This window comes from Macadamia integrifolia, unplaced genomic scaffold (assembly GCF_013358625.1).
Source record: "Macadamia integrifolia cultivar HAES 741 unplaced genomic scaffold, SCU_Mint_v3 scaffold495, whole genome shotgun sequence".
Lineage (NCBI taxonomy): Eukaryota > Viridiplantae > Streptophyta > Magnoliopsida > Proteales > Proteaceae > Macadamia > Macadamia integrifolia.
In genome coordinates, this window is record NW_024870466.1 from 339,878 (window position 1) to 351,815 (window position 11,938).

General features: G+C 38.5%; 1 non-coding gene and 1 pseudogene across 1 annotated transcript; one reads left to right on the forward strand and one right to left on the reverse strand.

The window, feature by feature from the left end:
• Positions 1–314: 314 nt before the first annotated feature.
• LOC122068957 lies at positions 315–421 on the forward strand. Its single transcript, XR_006137304.1, has one exon. It is a non-coding gene; the product is annotated as a small nucleolar RNA R71 (small nucleolar RNA).
• A 7,047-nt stretch (positions 422–7,468) lies between these two features.
• The window catches only part of LOC122068951, a 9,168-nt pseudogene continuing 4,698 nt past the window's right edge, over positions 7,469–11,938 (reverse strand).

Genomic DNA, 11,938 nt, shown 5'->3' on the forward strand with positions numbered 1-11,938 from the left:
AAGCACAAATCTTAACCAAATTGACTGATGATGGCTCTCTAGGAACAATAGCCTCAATTCTCTTGATTAGGCTATCCAAATGGGCTTCCTTAACTACTATCCCATCCACAAAATATCATTTTCCCCTTATGGTTCTTTCACTCTCTTGGGTTGATTCCCCCTCAATGGTTTTGTCAGCTAAGTCAAGTAAGAATTCTCATGCCTTTCCTTCATCTGTAAAGGATGTGAATCCCTCAGGGCACATAGACTCTATCATTTGTTTAGTTGGGTAATCAATACCCTCATAAATTATTTGACATAAATGCCATATGTCTAGGCCATGGTGAGGGCATTCTTGGAGTAGATCCTTGAATCTCTCCATAAGTTTGGAAAATGACTCACTAGGCTTTTTCCTAAACTGAAGGATATCACTTCTAAGCTTATTGGTCTTGTGAGTTGGGAAAAACTTCTTAAGGAAGACAACTGTGAACTGGTCCTATGAGGTTATGGAATTTGTGGGCAACCCATACAACCACTTTTTAGCTTGGTATTTCAATGCAAAAGTGATAAACCTAAGCTTAACAGCATCATCAGAAAGCTGTTGGATCTTAATCAGAACACATACCTCTTCAAATTCCCTTAGAAATAGGTATGCATCATCAGAGGTCAACCCATAGAAATGGAGCAACATAGTGATGTATTGAGATTTGAGTTCAAAATTATTGCCCTGGGCTTGTGGTAGAACTATACAAGAAGGTTGGGTTATTCTAGCAGGGTAGAACCTATCTTTCAGAGATTTAGGTGAAGGGTTTTGCTGTTGGTCTCCCATATTGAAGGGTTTTAAATAGAGCAAACGTATAGGGTCACTACTTGTTGGATCTCTTCTTTCTAACTGATTCTTAATATTACGTACCCACCTAACACTTATGCAACAAAAAACTACCAACAACTAAAGTAAGACAAGCACAAAAGAATGGATAGCAAAACTTTTTTTTATAATTTTTTTATAATTTTTTTGATTTTTTTGGCTTTTTGGGAGCTTACCGGCTGGGATCCGGGGTTGCTCAGGTAAATTTCTGAGGTACTATTACAAGGCGAAACCTATCTTTATCATACTGTGAGGCATGGCAACCTCCACCGATACAACTATTATTACAAGTTGTTCTTCTTAGGAATTCAATAAAAGAAAAGAAAAAACAAAACAAAGCAAACAAAGCACTCCAATTTACCAAAAGAAAACAAAAAATAATATGAAACTGTCTCCTCGGCAACGGCGCCAAAAACTTGTTTGAGATTTTCAATGTAACCGCAAGTGTACGGATCAGTATAGCTACGGGTCGAACACAGGAAGAGTAACCACTTTATTTTTTTACTTCTTTTAATAATGCGAAAGTGAACCGATTAATGGTTGTGATCTAATTCTAATTACCATCCTAAACATATGTATCTAAAATAACATCCTAACCATTCGTCATTTAAGAATTGAAAGACTCAAGCCACGCAATTAAAATTAAATACATAAATAACTGTAAATAAACAACCCACACAATTAAAAAAAAAAAATAAAAGAAAAAAATGTTAAAATAAAAATTAAAGTAAAAGAAAGGAGATAAAGTTAGAGAGAGACTCACAAGTAGATTTCTCTACTTAGCCCGAGGGATGCATCATAATATGAGCTTCCCTACTTAACCAGAGAGTCACTCTTATAAGGGTTACTCTACTTAGACTTAGAGAAAGGAAGACAATTAAAATAAAAGTAATAAATTAATAGTTCTATGGCTAGGAGGGGCAAAACCAACACATACACTAGGCATGAACCATAGGGGAAAGGGATAACAATAATGTAACGACTGAAATTAAAATCCTAAATTAAGAAAGAAAGGGTAATCAGAAGAGGGAATGAGAGGGGGGAGAGAAGACTATTGAGGGAGCCTAATTACTTGAACTTCAACCCTTGAACTGAAAACTTGATCAATTTGAGATACTACCAATACTAAAAACCAAATCTCGAATAAACCAAATCTGAAGTTTTTAGTACTAGAGAAAAAAAATGGAACTTGAAAGACATGCTTCATAGCTTGTTCTTGTCACCTAGAACTAAGCCTAGAACTAGAACTTGAAAATTACAATTTCAATTGCTTAAACAGTAAAAATAAAAAACTGAATCAAAAACAAAAGTGCTTGCATTAATTGAATAAAAAAAGCTTACAAAAGTGTTTAAAGCATAACCTAGAACTAGAGCTAGAGAAAGAGATAGAGCAACTAAGAAAAAAAACCTAGAAGAAGAATGAAGTGTCTCCCCTCCTCTTACATGAGTTGTATTTATAGGGAATGGGAAGGTAGGGTAACAAATTTCTCTTTCCTAAAAGGGAGAAACCCACAATTGATAGTGAGACCTTTTGAGACCAAAAGTGCTAAGGTGGAGGAGAGAGAAGAGAGAAATAAACTTGGAGAAATTTCCTATAATTTTTTTTTTTTTGCTTATTTTCTTTCCTTTTTCTTATTTATTTCTCTTCTTTTTCTCCCTCCAATGGATGATTTTCCTTCTTCCTTTGTGTGATTTGGACAATCTTTTGGTGATGATGTGGAGGAGAGAGAAGATTTGGACAAGATTTTTTTCTCCTTTTTTTTTTTTTTTTTCTTCTCTTCTTGCAAACCCCTTCCATGATTTTCCTTGCTTCTAATTTGATGTGAAAATCCCCTCCATGCCCTTAGTGCTTTAAGTGAGTGAAAAGTGGGAAATCTTCAACAAATTCTCCAAAAAAAGACAATCATGAGATTCGAACTTGAGACCTCCTAGTGAGTAAGGGAATTTTGCACACCATAGCTCACCAACTACACTAGGTAGTTGTTGTTGGAAAGATATAATGTCCGATAATGCTTAAAGCCTTTAAAATACAAAACCTGTAAAAAGAGAGTAAAACCCAAGGTAGCTCCATTCTAAATATATAAAATGCTTGTTTTATTACCCTAGATTTCACACATAAATGTGCTCATCAGTATGTTTCCGTCAAAAACAAGTTTATTCAAGAACTCTCACAAAATAATAAAAATTTATGTAAATTATACAGGAGTTAGCCTCCATAAGTTGCTTCTCTATTTACACAATGTATAGAATGGACAACCTTATTTTATTTTATTATTTATTTTTGTTATCAGTAGCTGGGTAGATATAGTTAAAAAGATGAAGAATTGATGCAGTCAGCAGGAAGAAAAGGGCCAGAGATCCTTAAATCGACTAGCTATCTAGCACCTTTCCATGAGTATTCTAGAAGATTACCGGCAACAACAGTCTAGAATCTTAGTTTGTAATTTTTTTATTTATTTTATTTTTTTAAGGTTAAACTTAGTGTCTATTTCTCTTCTTGTTTCTAGGTGTAGCTGTTAGTTTCTATTTTTCAATTTGGAAAGTTTTTGCTTGGAATTTGAGCAACTGGGCTGATCACTTAGCCTATAAATAGGGATCGTAACTTCAGAGAACTCAACAGTAATCGATCAGCACAAAGTGAAGAAGAAAGAACACATCGAAAGAGAGTAACTGAGCAACGATAGACTCAGAGGATGAGTTCTATTGCTGGACAGGACTTACTTTATAATGAATCATAATTATGATCATAGAATGAAAAGGAACCACAAAGAAAACAGGAAACTAAGTGGAAAACCAACTTCCTAAAGCAGACTAACCACTAACTAAACCTTTCTCATGATAGGGACACTCCCTTTATTGCAAGTAAGGTTCAATAGACTAATGCAACATTGAATGGGTCCAATAGGGGTACAAATAGCATCCATATAGACCAGAATATAACTTCACACTCCCCCTTAAGCTAGAGCATATAAATCACCCATACCTAGCTTGAAACAACACTTCCAAAAAGCAGGATCAAAAAGAGTCTTAGTAAATACATCGGCCAATTGGTCACCAGATGAAACGAACAAAGTAAATTAGCTTTTTCATAATATCATCCCACACAAAGTGGCATTCAACCTCAATATGTTTGGTCCTTTAGTGAAACACTAGGTTGCTGGTTGTTTGATCATCACAAAACACCTTCATAGGTTGAGTAATTGGAAACCCCAACTTTTGACGAGACTTCAAGTCTTCAACCACATCAACTCGGCTGCAGTATGACCCATAACTCTATACTCGACCTCAACATTGGGTAGATCTCCTATCATCATCAACACCGCTAACTGGCTAAATCAACATCAAAAGACCTAAGTACCTAACCAGATCAACATTTTGATGTGGGCGATAAATAAGCCCCTATCCTGGAGCTTCCTTTAGGTACATTAAGATATGAAAAGCTGCCTCCTAGTGAACCTTCTTTGGTGCTTGCATAAACTAGCTAATAACACCCACAACTTAGGAAATATCAGGTCTAGTGACAGTTAGATAAATAAGCTTCCCAATTAGTCTCCTAGACCAATGGGTATCATCAAGCACTTCATTACTTATCATCTGTGCCAAATTTGTGATGTGGATCCATATGAGTATGAACTGGCTTACATGCAAGCATATCACTATCAGAAAAAAGATCCAACATATACGTCTTTTCTGATAGACTGATCCTTTTCTTTCTCTGTTGTACTTCAGTACCAAGGAGTAGTTGAGAGAACCCAAATCTTGTATCCGAAAGTGCTGGTGTAGAAATGACTTTACCTCTGCAATGCTAGATCCATCATTACCAGATACAATAATGTCATCGACATTAACAACTAACACCACCACCTTAGATTCTCAATGACAAACAAAAATTGAGTGATCAAAATAGCATTGTTTAAACCCCACTTATTAACAATGGAGCTGAATTTGTCAAACCAAGCTCTGTGCGATGGTTTCAACCCATAGATATCCTTATGTAGCTTACATACCCTTTTTGAATTCTACCCTTGAGAATGTTGCTCCATATATAATTCCTCTTGCAGAGCACCATACAATTATGCATTCTTGATTTTCAACTGATAGAGAGGCTAATCCAAATTGACAGCCAAGGAGATAAGAATCTGAACCGAGTTGAGGCGGTAACCAGTGAGAATTTTTCTAAATAGTCCACACCTGGCACACCATATGTTTGAGTAAAGCTTTTCGCAACTAAACAGGCTTTAAGCCTTTCAACTTGACCATATGGGTTATACTTTATTGTGTACACCCAACGACATCGTACAAGATCCTTATCGGGAGTAACTTCACCAAGTTCCATGTCTGTCGATAGATTAAAACATCCATTTATGTACCCATAGCCACTTTCCACCCAGGTTGAGACAAAGCATCTTGGTATGTCTGAGAAATGGTGTTCGAAGATATGGACAAGGCAATATTATATAAAGAATATGGGAAGTAGCCTTGTACTCCCCGTATTTGTTACCCTTTGTACTACAGTTGACCTCTGTCATATCTGACAGGCCAAATCATTTTCTCAATTTATCTTCTCGACTCTAAACATAAATGGGTCATCCTAGGCTTGGCCCTCCTTGGGTCTCTCCTGCGGTATGTCTTCAGTTCTGCATATGTGAGAGAGGATGATGGGTAAGAGAAACGCTTTCTGTGTGATATCTATACCATGGACAAAAATAGCAAAAGCCTAGATAAATGTTTTTACTTAATAATATTTCACACTTGTCTGAAACTTGAACTTGTCTTGGATGTGTTTTATTGCCTCATATCACAAACCCTCCTAAGGTCCTATCCAGGAGTGGGACTCCCATTTAACCTGTGCCATTGCCATTGACTATGCTGGCTCAGGGTGATTTACATGTTATCCATAAAAAAGAAGAGCTTTCTGCTATGGCTTTAGGGAAATCCTTTAATTCCCCTGGGTGGGAACCCAGATTTTGTGGCAGCGAAACTCGGTGGGGATCATTCTTATTCTGGATTGGATTGTCTTCCTTCTACCAATTTTTTTGTCTACATTTATCGGACACACATACCTAGTTTCTACAAGAAGCTGGGGGATGTTGAATGAAAGATTTTAAAGTAGTCTTTTACACCCTGACTTTCCTGCGGAACTAATATCAGAACAAATATTTTCCAGTAAAAAAATTCGCTGAAATATTTTATTAACTAAGGGGCGTATCGAATGCACAAGGCTCCCACCATTGCGGGGTCTAGGGAGGGTCATAATGTATGCAACCAGCCTTAACTAAGACAGTTAAGTATTGACTTCTACTTTGAGCATGGATCTCCCCCCTCCCTTTCTTGAGAGTTAATATTTGGGATCTGGATCTTGTTTTGTGCCGTTGGTTCACTGATTTATTGTTCATGTGACAGTTATGCCACCCTGTAACTTTACTTGTGAATGATCTGAACTAAATGATTTCAGCATGGATATTTAACCCTTTTTTTCTTGTTAATTTTTAGTCTTGATTTTGTTTTGTGATCACCATCTGAATTGCTAGACTTTGGAGAGTTCCCAGATTGCATGGACTTTGGCTGTGCTGGTGGTGCTCCACTTCTACATGTTGTCAATCCTGCATTTGATTATGTGCCTCCAAACCTTGTTAGTCTTTTTATCGTGAATCACTCATTCAAGCGCAATGATGGCTAACCATGTAGCAATTGTTTCACCATGGTTAGTCTTTTTAATTTTATGGAAAATAATAGCCTTTTGGAAAGGAGAAGAAATTGGAGAGCGAGAGTACCACCGAGGATATCTGCATCCTCTGCATCCCGATTGAACAAAATTAAGAATAATTACCGAAAGTTGTCTCAAACAGGCAGGCACTAAATGACATCTTCAGGGCCAATCCGCCGCAAAATTTTCTCTGACAGAAACCCAAGTGAGAACTCAAATTTATCGATAAGTGACACTGCTGTTTCCATATCATGATTTTAGAAACCACCAATAGATCGGCCTCATCGAAATCAAAATCAAAATGGATATGGTTGCCAATTCCTCCTCCTTGAACCAGACTCCATATTTGGTGAGGAGAGGGGCAGGAGTCAGGACCTCCCTCACATGTGGCTCCAACCGCCTGCTCCCAATTTAGTCACAAGGGAGATTCCTTACCATCACTAGCAGCTTCATTTCAATGTCTTGGAGAGAGCTCATGGATGATAAGAGTCAGTTAAGACAATGCATGGAACCCACCAACCACAATGCTGATTCCCAGAGCTATCATCCTCCGCAATGCATGTCGTTCCAAGGGATTCATTCATTCATTCATATCTCAAATCTAAACAATGTTTCAAAACCTTGTTACGTTTCATTACATGGCGACGTCTGTTGGCCCTCCCTCAAACTTGAAACAAGGTGTGCAAGATCAAGAAGGGCCGTTTGATATCAACCTCTTTCCACCATTAAAATCCCCTTACAGGTTGGGTCTGGCCTTATCTAGAACAATCTGAACTCAGATACAGTTCGTAGTTTGTTGATTTAGATGTCGTTACCATCCTCAACACACAAGAAATGATGGAAAATTTTATGTGATAAACCACCGCAACACACTGAAAGACTGCAACATGTTCATCGTCCATGAGAATGAGCCCTACTCAAACAGGCTAGCAATTAAATTAATTATTTCTTAGAGAATTCAGCTACTCCAATCAACAAGAAGAAAGTAAAATCATCCACTGATACTATTTTCTTACAATAACCAAAGACACCTACCTACAACTAAACACTCATCCAAGCTTTCATAAGTTCCAAGCGGTTTTATAGCAAAAAAAAAAAAGAGAAGACCATAGCAACATCATTCAGTCAAATCAGCACTGGATTGTACCGCTTAACCAACCTTTTCTCACCTCCAAGCTCAATTATACTTTGCAGAGGTGACTCGCCCGCTTTTGCAATCCCATCATCTCTAAAAGCAACCATTATAGACATAATCAGAAAGGAAACTCAACCAGACAAAAACAGTGATGATAATAACGGAATGGGGGTACGAATTATACATGGTGATTGCAGCCAAAAACAATATAGGCACTGCCTATATCAAGCACAACCATACAAATACTGCCCAATGAGCATAATTTCAGCCCTTTGCCATTTTCTCATGACTAGAAATTTCCCAATTTCAAAGCTTGATTAGCTAAGGCCTAAGGGTATACTCCAAGACAAGGAAAAGTTCTTGAACAAAAAAAATATTATACATTGGCTAACCCATGTGTTTCCATCCGAGACTACAGCTATGAATTCAGCCCTTCGCTTGTTTATGAGAATTCTTCTTTCTTTCTTGGAATTTTTTTCAAATTTTGAAACATCTCCTCTAGCAAATATTGAACTATAGAGTAAGAAAATTCAAGTCCTATAGATCATCAACCCAAGGTAGATCATCTCACTCTCTTGAGGGTGAGGGGAAGGTTTCACACACAAATTCAGTCAAACCACAGAATGAAATCAACATTTGCACTCAGGCCAACCAGCAAAGAGTGGATAAGTATAGAAGCAAGTGATTATCAGGCCTCCCAAAAACCTAAACCATCTATCTAAATGGTTACATTGTCAATAGACTCGATACAAGAGAGACTGCATCAAGAGCAGCATAGAAGCACCCAACTGACCCAAGGGTATCACATTTTACCATTAAACTGTAAAACAAATGAAGGAAAATAATTTACTTCCAGTCATAGATCAAAATAAAGAGAGCTTAATGTAAATTTTAGTGCAAACTTACCATGTCGATAGTTCCAAGGATTAACAAGCTGCTTTCTTCATTGCTGTTTCATCAGATCATCACTACGGCAATTGCTCTCATACCTACTTCTGTCCCTTGATCGAGGATCATCATCGTACCTTGCCCTCTTTGCATCCTCCTCCTGCCTGTCCCTTCCATATCTTCTGTTTCCACTCTCTTCTTCATCTCTTCTATACCTTAGCCGTTTACCTTCTTCTTCATTTCTTCTGTGCTTTCTGCTCCCTTGATTGTCTTCTTCATCCCTATGAAGTCTTCTACTCATACGCTCTTCTTCTTCATTCCGGTCATTCCTCCTCTTGCTATGCTCTTTCTCTTCTTCATCTTCTTCTTCATCTCTTCTGTGTTTTTTGCTCCAAGGCTCATTTTCATCTCTGAGATGTCTTTTCTTTCCACGCTCATCCCCATCCCTTTCATTCCTCCAGCTTCCATGATTTCTGTTTCCACGCTCCCTGTTTTCATCTCTACGGTGTCTGATACTTCCATGCTCTTCCTCCTCCTCCCTTTCATTCCTCTTGTTTCCATGCTCTTTTTCTTCTTCCTTTCCTTGATTCCTGTTTCCATATTCTTCATGATGACAATCTAGATGTAACCGTTTCTCTTCTGATTTATTGAAACTGGAGTATTCCTCTCTCTTTCTGTTAGACTCATCTGCTTCATATTTGTCTCTCCCATCCCTCAGTTGCACCATATGATTAACTTCTCCTCCTGAACTCTGATTTCTTGATTTCAACACTGGTTGATCATCATGGCTATCATCTTCCAGCTTCCTCTTGCTCCTCATTTCTTGATGTCCATAGCCATCATTGCCTTCATCTCTCCTTGAATCAGAGTTTTTCATTTTCTCCTCCTTCAACAGTCTGTCCAATGCTTCATTCTCCAGATGACGATTGCCATTGCATCACTGGAAGGACGAATTCTACTTTCCCTCCTTTCATCACTTCCAATCTTCCCAGATTATAATCTTTTCTCCTCTGCAGCAGGTACTTCTACATCTCTTCTGCCTTGCTTAATCATATCATCTTGATGCCCTTTCCCGCACTCCTCACTGGACTTCTTCGTGCGTGGTCTCTCAAGGCTGGAATCACTACAGCTGCTGTCTGAATCACTGTCACGGCTGCTGTAAGAGTCACTACTACTACTGCTACTGCTTTCCTTACTGTCATCAGTTGGAGATCTTTCCTTTCTTTTTGTTTCACTTTGTCTTCTTACTGGTCTCGTCACATTTTTCCTGCCAGTATCGAAGCCTTCCTCATCAATATCATGTATTCTGTTTCTAATATTTTTCTCTATTTTTCTTTCCCCACCATCATCATCAGATTTATCATCCACTCTGTGCCTTTGGTTGCTGGTACCATGCCTTTTCTGGCCAGTTTTGAAAGCTTTCCGTTTATCTTCTGAGCCATCTCTGCTGGCCGCATGATTTCTACAACCACGATCCCTCCTTTTCTCTACAACATTTTTCCCATCTCTGCTTTCCCTACCAGAATCAGTTTCATACTCAGAATCATGTCTTCTATTCATCTTTGAGATATCCTGCATCCTTTGTTTTCTATCATTTCTGTAGTCATCTGAACCAGAATCATCATCCGAGTCCTGCCTCCTTCGAGTTGTTCTATTTTTCTTGTTCTTTATGGCATTTCTTTCCCTAACATCATCAGTGTCTGGATCAGATTCATCACTGTCATGTCTTCGGTGTTTCTTGTGCTTCATTAAATGTTTATGGTCATTCTTCCCATCACTGCTATCAGCACTTTCAGTATCACTCTCTCTATCCTGCCTTCTGCTTTTCTTGTGTTTCATTGAATGTTTACGCTCATGCTTCCCACTACTGATATCAGAATCGCTTTTAGGCTCACCATCCTTGTTACCTTTCCTATGTGCGGATTTTATCCCTTTTCCATGTTTTTCACTGCTCTCTGAAGCAGAAGAATCACTGTCATAAACTCTTCTTTTGCTGTCATGTTTCTCTCCACGTCTCAACTCATCCAATTGATCTCCCCCTCCTTCAAGCTTTCTATTTCCACGCAATTTTCACCCTTCTTTGCAGCATCATTGTCAGCTTTAGAATCTTCTACAAGTTGCATCCCCCTTCCATTTTTGTATCTATCCTGCTGATTTCTTGCAAACTCCTCTTGTTCTTGTTCCTCGTGATCCTCCTTCGGAACAGTTTCTTGGTTTTCTGCTGGGGTTTCCTCATTGCTCTCATCATCACTCCCTTGAGTCTCTGATCCGAGTTCTTTTTCCTGCTTGTGCTCTTGAAGTTCACCACCTCTTTCTATACCAAGAGCAGCCCTAAGAGTCTCCATCTGCCTCTCCTTTCTACCAGCAATTTGGTGGGTCTGTGTATCTGAAACCCTGCAAAATCCGTTCTACCATAAGATAGAAAAATTGGTAACAGTAGGAACATTGAAATTCTACTTTTATGCTACAAAATATAATGGGGTTTGCTAGGCTTCATCCTTAAGGTGAATTTTATTCAAGTTCACTGTTCACCCCCACAACATGGGCAGACAAGATTGGGTCCATGTGATAGAAGACTGCATACTTGTCTCCCTGGTCAAATTCAATTCCAACCAAGAAGAAAAAGCCATCAAAAGCTACTATTCTAAAGTGATGATAGATTTACAAAATGCTACCAGATTCTACTTTGGCACTGGCGGTTTCGTCAACTTTGGACCAAGTTTTGAGTCACTTTCTTCGCTCATTGGGGATTGAACTTGACCAGTGAAATGGGTGTAACAACCTCTACCACATTGACATCCTAGTTTGCCACGGGAAGTTTTGAAAGTTCAACTACCATGGTGAACGTTAAACTTCTCAGCACAAATAAGCATAGAAGAAAATCAAGCAATAAACATGCCAATTTCAAATGTTAGACAAAATGATTTTAAATGTTAAGACAAAATGATAGTGTCGAAAAGAACGCAATACTTCAGAATGTGATAAACAGGTCATCCATGTGTCTCAAAGTTAAAACAATGAAATAAGAATCCCATTCTGAACCCGCTTCCCCACCAAGGGGGAAAAATCTGACCTCAAAATCAAAAGGTCTTCCTAACTAAAATTCTCTGCAAGGATAATATATAAAGGATAGGGAATCATACTTCTTATCAGTCATGAAGCTACCTCCGGCACCACTTTCCTCAAAGGCTGTAGCAGCTTCCAAGGTCTCCCTTGCTTCTTGGAGCTTCTCCTGGATCTCATCATCTGTGTATCCTTGGTCGATAAGTTTATCTTCCAGCACCACAAGCTTCAGCTGAATCTACCGCTTTCTGTCATGCTCTAGGATCTCCCTGTTAGGCTTCTTCACACCGGCAGTACC